Source organism: Phascolarctos cinereus, unplaced genomic scaffold (assembly GCF_003287225.1).
Source record: "Phascolarctos cinereus isolate Bilbo 61053 unplaced genomic scaffold, phaCin_HiC Scaffold_8;HRSCAF=390, whole genome shotgun sequence".
Taxonomy (NCBI): Eukaryota; Metazoa; Chordata; class Mammalia; order Diprotodontia; family Phascolarctidae; genus Phascolarctos; species Phascolarctos cinereus.
In genome coordinates this window covers 57,577,848-57,589,244 of record NW_027556291.1, presented here as the reverse complement: position 1 = coordinate 57,589,244, position 11,397 = coordinate 57,577,848, and the positions used below count along the sequence as shown (strand labels likewise).

The following is an 11,397-nucleotide window of genomic DNA, read 5'->3' as shown; positions in this document are numbered from 1 at the left end:
TATTACAATTTGTCTACCCTGGAACCCCCTGAAAGCTCACTCCTCTCATTCCCTTTATAAATACTGGTATAAGCATGCAAAAGAGGCAAGGCCATTTACTCACCTGCTTCTTCCTAGTGAGCCTTTTACCTTTCCTTCTTCCTTTCTTTTTGGTGCACAAATGAAACAAAAAAATCAGAACTTAGATTTGGGAATCAAATATGTCTCCATTTTCTGTCCTGAATTTTGGGGAGCTAAATTCTCTGCCATTTCACAGCTTAACTAACTGCTGAGGTGGGCCAGCTATCAGGCAGTAACTGATTGCTCATTCCAGGGGTGAAGTAGGCCCACTCACAGTGAGAGCCAGAAGTGAAAACCTTCAAAAATTCCAGGTGGTTCTCCATTTCTTAAAAGGAAAACTCTTTGTTTAGACTTTTGCCCTGGTTAAGGAGGCAAAATTCAGGAAAAAACAATTAAAAGGGTCTTATTAAAAGTACATCAAGGTAGCAACACACTGACAGGCTGATCACTAGAGATGGAGCCAGGTTTTATAGATAACTTTCATTATGAAAGATAATTCCAAAACACCCGTATCAGTAAAAGAGAGTGGGACATTGCATCTCAGTGCCTCCCCAATTACCAGTAGGTGACCTAGTACTTAGGGAAAGCAGGGAATGTAAAACCTACAGACTCACAGCCTCTCTTAACAGAGCCTCCCCAAAAATGACTAACAAGGAGGACTATAGTCATGTGAAAAAAATACTCCAAATCACTATTGATTAGGGAAATGCAAATTAAAGCAACTCTGAGGTACCAACTCACACCTATCAGATTAGCTAATATGACAGAAAAGGAAAATGACAATTGTTGGAAGGAATGTGGGAAAATAGGGACACTAAAGCACTGTTGGTGGAGTTATGAACTGGTCCATGCACTCTGGCAAACAATTAGGAACTATGAGCAAAGGGATATAAAACCATGCATACCCTTTGACATAGCAATACCACTACTAGGTCTGTACCTCAAAGAAATTTTTTTTAAGGGGAAAAGGATCTATTTGTACAAAAGTATTTATAGCAGCTCTTTTTGTGGTGGAAAAAAGTTGGAAGTTGAGGGGATGTTCATCAACTGAGGAAGGCTAAACAAGTTGTGACACATGATTGTAATGGAATACTAATGTGCTATAAGAAATCTAAAATAGGATGCTTTCAGAAAAAACCTGGAAAGACTTACATAAACTGATACAAAGTGCTGAAGTGAACAAAACCAGGAGAACATTGTATATAGTAATGGCAATACCATATGATGATCAACTGTGAATGACTTAGCTATTCTGATCAATACAATGATGCAAGACAATTCCAAAGGACTCATGATGAAAAATGCTATCCACCTCCAGAGAAAGAACTGATGGAGTCTGAATGCAAATCTAAGCATGCCATTTTTCACTTTATTTTTTTGGTCTGTGTTTTCTTTCACAATGACTAATATGGAAATGTTTTGCATGATTGCACATGTATTACATATGTCAAATTCCTTGCCACCTAAAGGAAAGTTGGGGGGGGGCAGAAAGAGAATTAGGAATTCAATTTTAAAAAAATTAATCTTAAAAATTGTTTTACATGTAACTAGGAAAACAAATAAATTATTTTTAAAAAAGGAGAAATGATGAGCAAAATGACTCCAGAAAAACCTGGAAAAATTTCAATGAACTGATGCAAAGTGAAGTATGTAAAACCAAAAGAATATTCTACAGAGTAACAGACATGCTCTAATATGATCAACTGTGAATGATTTAGATAGTTTGATTAATACAATAATCCAAGGAAATTCTGAAGGACTTATGATGAAAAACATTATCCACTTCCAGAAAAAGAATTGATGGCCATCTGAATGCAGATGGAATCATAATATTTTGACATTTTTATTATTTTATTTTTGTAACATGGCTAATACAGATATATGTTTTGTATGATTTCACATGTATAATTGGTATCATATTTATTGAGATCACAATGGATGGGGTAAAAGTGGCAAGGAAAAATTCAGAACTCAAACTTAAAAAAAAAGTCTAAATTAAATAAATAATAAATGAAAAAAGAAAAACAAGAATGGAATGAATTACAAGAAGAAAAGTGATGGTCAACAGCAAAAAGTCTTAGAGATTTGGATGTGGAAATATCAAAGTCCAACCAGGAGTCCCACCTATGCCATTATGAGATGTATTACCCTGGCAAAGTCCCATTTCATATCTTAGTATGACTTAATTCTTCTGCCAATTGAACTACAAAGAACATCAAAATCAGAAGTCTATTGCTGCGTCAAAGGAGATAACATGCAAACACTGTACTCCATAAATGATATTTGCTGTAGTTGTTTCTATTTTTGTAGCTGAAGATACTATTGTGGTTTTGTGACTGTTTTTCTTGTGATTAATCCTGAACAGAAAGGAAAAGTTCTGGCATACCTGGAACATAAGAATGGAATCTGTCCATTACATTATGGAAGAGCTCTTAGGCAAGGCCAAACAACACCCCCAATGGCAACCTTCATCCATTTCTCCCCCCTAAAAAATAAAGAAAATGAAGAGACTTACCTTTCAAAAGGAAGAGGGATGGTTACATGAGAAAATTTGTAAACAAGAGGGTGACTCCTTAAGTCTTCCAAGATATTACAATCCTAGGAATAAGAAGTGCAGAAGGGAGGCAGCTAGGTGGCACAGTGGATAGAGCACCAGCCCTGGATTCAGGAGGCCCTGAGTTCAAATCTGGCCTCAGACACAGAACACTTACTAGCTGTGTGACCCTGGGCAAGTCACTTAACCCCACTGCCTAACCAGGAACAAAACAAAACAAAACAAAAAAAAAGTGCAGAAGGATGTGATGCCACTGTGAGTTAGAAGAAAAGATGTGGCAAGACTGACTGGGACTAAAAGAAAAAGATTTGGAAAGACTGACTGTGTGGGTGGCCTTGCACATCTTCTAGCTGGCATCCCAACTATTTACAATTTGTTTTCCTGCTGTCTCCATTTGATGGAGTCAAGGTAATGGAAATTATAAAGAAGAACCAAATATGACTGAGGCAGAGACACACTCAAGGCAGTGTCCTGTGGCCTGAATCTAGGGCCTCCCAAGCAGGGGACCTAATGCATACATCAGACACATTCTATCAACTAAGCCTTTGAAAACCCCATAGGGCTCACTTCCCTCACTTATTTGATAAGGGACTTACAAAGAAAGGGTCCCTGAAAAGGCCAACAGGTCTAGCTAAGTAGTCTGAAATAAGCATGAGCACTTCCAAGGGAAGATATGTTAGGAGTGCAGTGGAACTATTTCAAATGTCCATCAAGAGGTAAACTTCCTGGCTTTCCATGACTTATAACCCCAGACCTAACATATTCAAATTTCTGAAACAAATGCAAATTTGGAAATTCACCTTTGAAAAGAAACAGTGACCTTGTCAAAATGAAATTTATCCACAATGGGAAGATTGCTCAGCTCTTCCTGGGAATAATCCTAGAACCAATAAACAGTCCAACAATCAATCAACTAATCAACAGGTTAACCTTAATTCACTGATAGGCCAAAATAAGAAACTGGCCTCGTGCAAGAACTTTTGCTCCTGGAAATGTGCACATATTTTTACCACCCTCGAATACACACTGGATGAAGGAAAATTAAATGGCATCACAGAAATACAAAAAGGATGGGAAAATAAGTAAATAAATAAATTCTCTCCCTCCCTCCCTACCTCTCTCTCTCTCTCTCTCTCCATACACACACACACACACACACACACACACACACACACATATATACATAGAGCACATATACATATAGAGCACATATACATATACATATATACATATGTATATATGTATGTATACACACACACACACACACACACACACACGTCCATCACTTTGGTGTCAACAGATCAAGACCTAGGGTCTTGGGGAAGATGAATACCCAAGCGAGTCAAAGATGATGGCATGGTGAAAAGAAATTAAGTATGGGAACAAAAGTGATGGCAGATGGCCAAACATCTTAGAGTCTTGGACTTGCAGCTAGGAAGGCCTGACTCGAAATCCCACCTCAGCCACATATCAGGTGTGTCTTCCCTAATCTGAGTAACTTCTCAGGTCTTAGCATCATTTAATTCCTCTGTCAATTGGACTACAAAAGGCACTGGAACCAGAGATCTACTGCTGGGTCAAAGGAGAGAGTATACACACACTATGATATTTGCTGTGCTTGTTTTGGATTTGGTAGTTGAAATTCTTATTAGGGTGGCTTTTGTTGCTCTTCTTATTGTGATTAATCCTGAACAGAAAGGAAAAGGCCTGGCACGTGGAGACACCACAAAGAATGGAATCTGTCCATCACATTATGGCAGACCTCACAGGCAAGGCCAAATGCCACCCCCAAGGGCAACCATCATCCATTTTACCCAAAAGAAAGAGGAATTGAAGAGACTTACATTTAGAAAGGAAGAGGAATGGTTGTATAAGAACATCTGTGAACCAGAGGGCCACTTTCCAAATCTTCCAGGGTATCTCCATCCTAGGAATGAGAAAAGCTGAACTGAGGTGAAGCCTCAAGGACTTTGAGGAAAAGAAATGGTAAGACTGACAGCATGGATCACTCTATACATTGTCCCAGGTGTCTGGCATTCCAACTACTTGAAATATTTTGTCCTGCTGATTCCATTTGATGGACTCAAGTGAAGGGAAATGACAAGGGAGAATCAAATCAGACTGAGGTAGAGACACACTTATGGTAGTGTCCAGTGGCCAGCATCTGGAATCAGCCAAGTAGAGGACCTAATGCATACATCAGACACATTCTTTTGATTAGGCCCTGGAAAACCCGAGGGCCTCACTTTTCTCAGTTGTCTGATAAGGGGCTTCCAAATAGAGAGCCTTTGAAAAGGCCTATAGTTCTAGGCTATGTGGACCATGAATTTTTAGGTAAGTCGAGCAAGGCAAGAATAAATACATATGTGGCAGGGAAAGAAAAATGATGTTTGACAGGCAGCATTCCAAATAGCTTGGTGGTCACAATCTGACCTGCAGGGTCAGGAAGCCTGGACTTTACCTCCCAACTCATCTACTTACCAGACCTGTTAAGGTAACCAAGTTACTTATCCTGTGTTATCCTCTGGTCTCTCCCCTGTAATATCAGGATAAGAAAATTACTAATCTCACAGTTTGCTCAGAATCTCCAAAGTGACCCAAAATTTATAGCTTTCTTTATAGAAGCAAGTTATTCTTTTTACTGGTACAGATGCATAGGAGCACTTGCAAAGAAAGATGCCTCAGGAGGGCAGTGGAACCATTTCATTGGCTCATCAGGAAGCACCAGTCCGGGGTTGCCCTGACTGATGCCCCCACCCCCCAACCTCTATACATTTCTTAAGCAAATGCAATTCTGGAAACTCACTTTTCTGAAATAACAATGAGCTTTTCAAAATGAAATGTGTCTAGAAGAGGGAGATTGTTGAACTCTTCACTAGAATAATGCTAAGACCCATAAATGGAAAAATCAAGTTAACCTTAAGGGATTCACAGACAAATAAGTAGAGAAATTGATCTCTGGTTGACCCCCGACTCCAACCCTGACCTAGGATATCCTTTGCTACTTGCAATGTCTATTTTTCCTCCTTCCATTCAACACATGCAGGAATGAGGGAAATGAAAAGGCATAAAAAACAAGAAAAACAAGTTGGAGGAAAATTAAATACAGTGGTCATATCTCTGATTTTGTTCTCAGCAGACCTGGAAGTCTCATTCAGACCTCAGATCCTGTCTACTTATTTTATACTAAAAACACTTGGAGCTTTAGTTGTATGCATCATGAAACCCCAATTACATCTATCATTGAATGACTGTATAGAGATGAAGTCAGGCACTACAGTCAAAATATTTTTTTTTTGCCTTGACACAACTGATTTCATTTTGCATTAGGCCTGTTTCCATTATCTACAGTTAAAAATATGGGATCTCCCCTCCCTGGCAGGACAGGCCACTAAGGGACATTTTTAAAATAACCTTGTCATGACCTTATTTTGCCAGGTATCAATCAAATTAACTGGTAGCCAAATAACATCACTGGACACCAAGCAGAATTTGGTGTAACCAGCTAATGCCCATAGGTACAACTCTAAGAAGGCCACCAATGCCCCCAGCCTTCAGCATACCTTTGGCTCCCCTTTAAGTTTGGCTCCTGCATTCCCAGTTCTTAAGACTCAAGCATCCTCTGGATTCAATGAGAGCACTGTGAATTGACAGCAGAAATTTGCTCACTTACCTGGCAAACACCTTGCAGGGAGACACACGGCCTCTGGCTGGGCAGAGAGGGAACCTTGTCATTGAGCAGCACTGCAAGACATACTTATTGGGAAACTAGAGGAAATTAGATTAGTGGTTTGTTCCTACTGGGGTTAATGCTATTATTGTAATAGAACGTAGAGACTAGTGTTTGCACACTCTTGAATAATCAAGTTTTATTGCTATAATTGGGAAGTCTAAGTCTAATTAATGTTTTGGTTGTGTTACTTAGCACATGTAACAGCAAATTGGTTTAGTGGATGTATTATGCATTACAACTGACAATGCTTATGAATATCTGTTAACAGTGTGCCATTGGAATATGATCAGGAAGGAGTAGAGAGAGACAAGGCTGAGAATCAACTCTGGAACTTACTGTATTCCATAAGCCAATAACAAACACTGAGACTAAGTCTCCTGGCTGTTGTACTTCCACAGACAGAATGGTACAGAAATCTCTGCTGCCACTGCTCTGTCTGCTCTGGAGAAAGTCAGAGCTGGGTCGCTGAACCTCACATTTCAGTGGTAGGGAACATCTTTGCTTTTAGGCCCATAAGTCACTGACCAGGGCTGAGAAATCTGAGCAAGAAACAGGAAATCCCACTTCCTTCATTAGATTCATGAGATTCATGAGATTCATCAGACCATGAGTGGGACTAGAACTCTAGGCAGTTGCATCTTCTCTGGTAGGGTTAGGTCATACACAACCTGGCTGTTCACCCACTGCCTCCACCAAAGGGGGCAAGGACCAAAATTTAAACCCCTTGCTACAATAGAAGGGAAATCTCTTCTCTGCCTTTTGGCATCTCTCTCTCTCCCTCTCTCCCCCCCATCTCCCCTTCCCCCTTTTTCCCCTCCCCCTCTTCCCCTCCCCCCCTCTCTCTCCCCTTCCCTCTTTCTCTCTCCCTCTCCCCCTCTCCCCCACTTCTCTCTCTCATCTAGAGATGGTATTCTGTTAAAAGAATGCCCAGAGGGGAAACCAACCCTTATACTGAGCTTGAAACAATATGGTCAATTGTTAAGAGGAACTTTGGTTCAAAATAAAAGTGTCTTATAATACCTATCTTCCTGGGAACCATAGACATAAGGAAGAACCTCAGAAATTGCTGCACTGGTATTTTAATACAGATATGGGACATATTCCAAGAACCATATGTGGTGAAGATAAGCATACTAAGATAATGATTAGAGGATTTCTGACATTCTTGAAGCCAGACCCACCACGGTACAAAATTAAAAATACATTCTTGCAAGGTTTAGAGGAATTGTTACTTAAGAAGTTATGGGAAAAGAAAAGGATTGATACTAAAGGAGAAAATGTATCTCTCTACAGATATAGAGAACAGATTGAGAAAATGAAACAGATGACTTGGGTTTTGCTAGAACTTCTAAACCAAGTCACTCTGAGATATGACAGTAGGAAAGCAGAAGGAAGAGAAATGGAGGGCTAGTGACTTGTTAGATGATAGGTTAAGTGACTCATTGCCAAGGGAATGATACGGATGTGAATCTTGTGTACCATATCTAGCCATAAAGTCTTAAGTGAAGGAGAGGAAAGGGTTGCTAAACAGCTTAGAAATCAAAGCTTCTGTTAGGTCAGAAACAATAATTAGATGAACACTTCTCAATGGCAGCATTGGTACTCAATGCTTTTTGTTAGCACAAAGACTTCATTAAAAAAAACAGAGGAAACAGATGATGCCTGATTGTTAAGAGTTTGCCAAATGGATGGTGAATCTGTCAGTTGAGACAGAGATGAGGTTAAAATACTGGGGATGAATTGTAAAGATGAAAGGTTAGCCCACATGAAAGGCAGTAGGAGCAGATTATTATTATTAATTTATATATACAATTAATTAATAATTAATGAAATACTTGTTTAAATAATACTAACATTATTGTTAAATCATTATTCCTCCAATAACAGAAGATAGTCTTCTATGTTGGATTTTTCATGCTTGAAGGAGGCAGTGCCTTACTCCCCTTACATACAAAAGCACAGTTTAGGCCATGGAAATCTATATCTGAAGAAACACAGTTGCCATTAAAAATGGCCAGGGTAGAATGGATATATTTGGAATTTGAATAAGGATAAAGACTAGGACTAATTAATAGACAGTACTGAACAAAGGAATAAGATATTAATTAGAACAAGGCCAAAGAACGGCAACACCCAGGAGGAACAGAGACTGTAGAACATGTCATAATACTTCTTATACCGGGGTGGGGAACCTGCAGCCTTGAGGCCACATGTGGCTCTCTATGTCCTCAAGTGTGGCCCTTTGACTGAATCCAAACTTCACAGAACAAATCCCCTTACTAAAAGGATTTGTTCTGTAAAACTTGGACTTTGACTGAAGTCAAGGGGTCAGACTGAGAACCTAGAGGGCCACGGGTGGCCTCAAGACCACAGGTTCCCCACCCCTGAATTGGCCTATATAACTCTCCAGTTTGGCCAGTAAAAAAGGAAAATGGTGAGTGGAGATTTATAATAGACTATAGTAAACTTAATGCCAAGACTAAACCTATCAAGGGAGACTTCCCAAATATTTCAGAAATGAGTGATGAAATTAAAGGATATGATGGACTGTGGTTTTCAGTTATCTACATAAGTACTATGTTCTTTGCCTTCACATGGCAGGGGGTAGAGTATACATTAATGTAGATGCCACAGGGATATGTTAATAGCTTAGTACTGTGCCATAATCTATGCAGGCAGGACTCAGGCAAAATTGACACCGATGCGGGACTTGTAAGGCATTCTATAGAACATATTAGGGTACATGATAAGCAAGGGTTATTTGAGGGCTAGAATGGATTATTAATCTATTAATTTAATCCATCAGACTAACAGAGGATGGCTACTTGTCCAATGGCATCCTTAGGGATGATCTGGACATTGGAGGGAGTATTCATTCCTCAACCAGTAGTAGAAAAGAGTTTAGCTTTAAAGCCCCAAAGGACAAAAAGGGAGGAACAGAAACTAGTTGGACTCTTTGCTTTCTGGAAAAAACATATTCCAAATTTAGGTACAATGTTCTCCACTGGACCAATGTTACAAGGCAATATAAAAATTTCACATGGGGACCAAAATAAAAACATTCATTAAGACAAATGAAGGTGGTAGCACAACATGACATACCCCTTATGGTGATTTCCCTAAACTCTTTTAGACTGGACATCAGATTGAAGATCATTACGCTTTGGTCCCTGTGGAACAAGCTGAAGGGGAAAAATGAGAAGGCTTACATATAAACAGGATTTTGGATAAAAAAGGATTAATTGCCCCTCAGATTAGATACATTATTATGGGGTGGGGGGAGATGGCCCTGTCAGTATAATATGCTGTCAGGATGCCAATGCTGTGACCACCCCTCTCTTCTCATGACTCTATTTTTACTTTTAGGAGACACCCTTTTTTCCAGAGCCCAGCAAGCAAGCAGTGCCATGAGCTTGGCATAACAACAATCCTTTGCACTCACCTTCTGGATGAACTCAGCCACAGCAAAGTCTCAGAATTGTTTCACACCAGTCCCAGATTGTCCCTGAGCAAGACCTAAAGTAACATAGCACTGTACTGTTCCATTTGTCCCAAAGGACTTCCCTCTCCATGGGAATCTACCATTCCTGTTACCCATTCTTCACCAACTTCTTCAGTTGAGAAGAGGAGCCTGATGTTCCTCTAACCACATGCCTTGTGCCTTTTATCCCTTGCTGGAGGAACGTGGCAAGAGGCCAGGTGAGGAGTCTTCCACCTGCCCCAAACCAACCATTTCTGTTTGTACAAGCATAAGGCAACTTCTATCTCCTACTGCCAGCCCGATCTTGAAAAAAAGACATGGATAATCTGGTGCAAAAAGGAGCAACCTACCTTTTCACCTCATGTCTTCATCTTCTGCTGCGCCTGTCTCTTGAGGGAAGAGGAAAGTTAGTGGGGAGTGGGACTTCTGACTCTGTCTCTTATTGCACCTTCTCTCATTCTCCTCAGTTCATTGGTTGAGGTACAGTTAAAAATACTCCTTGCTCCCCATTGCCACTTCCAGATTCTCCCCCCTACCTCTGTTACTCAGCAATCTGTCTTCCCCTGAGGTACATGCTATTCATATCTGCCACCCAATCAAAATCCTGGTAGCTGTTGTCTATAGACTCCCAGGTCACTCTCCTTCCATCCTCATTCAAGTTGGTACATGACTCACAGTTATTTTTTTCCTCTTCAACTCCTGCCATCATACTAAGGAACTTCAACACACATACTGACTCTCCTTCTATCACCCTAACTACTCAGTTCCTCAACCTACTCACTTTCCACTCTACCACACCTCAGCCACATACAAACATGGTCATATCCTCGATCTTCTTATCACTCATCCAACCACAGTCTATTGGCTTTTCACCTCTCCCTTTGCCTTTGCTTACTCCTGCTCTTTGTCCACACCATTATCTCCAATCCCTTGACCCCTCAGTTATCTTTCAGGCCATTACTTCTAAACTAGACACATTCTTCCCACCCCCCGCATCTTGACCCCTAGACCTCTTATATTGCTGAATATGTCCTACCCAAGTCTCATCCTTGGAATACTCACACAAAGGATTGCCTTATTTCCTTTACATTTGCTACTAAATGAAGGTGTTGAAAAATCATACAACTATTCTGACTCAGTCATGAAGTTACACAACCTCAACTGGGCCTTCTCTGCTGCTAGGCAATCTCATCATGACTCTTATCAACTCACTATCCCACACTTCATGGCAGGTCTTCCCAACATTTTCTCTCTCCTCATACCTCTCACAGCATCCCCTTCCACCACCCTCTTACCTGAGATCCTTCTTCTTCATCTGTGATCACTCAGATTCCTTTTGCCACTATCTCCTCCTTCGCTCTTCTCACAGGATTAGGTGGCTTTACTCCTTACCAAGGTTAATGACCCTTTACCTGTTCTAGCAATGCCATTCATCCCATGTCCTTCAACAGACTGCCCTGTCATTCCTGCTCTATCTTATTTTCAATCTCTCCCTGTTTACTGCCTACAAATAGGCCCATGTCTCCCCATCCTCAAAAACTCTTACTTGACCTTTTCATCTGCACTATT

At 40.4% G+C, this 11,397-nt stretch overlaps 1 protein-coding gene and 1 long non-coding RNA gene across 4 annotated transcripts in view; one reads left to right on the top strand and one right to left on the bottom strand.

Annotated features, from left to right (window-relative positions):
- Window positions 1-7,126, bottom strand: part of LOC110203797 (uncharacterized) — an 8,989-nt gene extending 1,863 nt beyond the window's left edge. The window contains exons 1-5 of one of the 3 annotated variants that reach the window (XR_013483518.1): window positions 6,288-7,126; window positions 4,459-5,150; window positions 3,415-3,494; window positions 2,576-2,658; window positions 104-145 (exon numbers count right to left, since the gene is read on the bottom strand). This is a non-coding gene — a long non-coding RNA (uncharacterized LOC110203797). Of the gene's footprint in view, window positions 1-103; window positions 146-2,446; window positions 2,546-2,575; window positions 2,659-3,414; window positions 3,495-4,458; window positions 5,151-6,287 lie in introns of all 3 variants that reach the window. The other 2 variants (XR_002323087.2, XR_013483517.1) reach the window with 2 other exon arrangements.
- Window positions 1-11,397, top strand: part of LOC110203668 (uncharacterized) — a 203,832-nt gene that overhangs the window by 106,787 nt on the left and 85,648 nt on the right. The window lies entirely within an intron of this gene.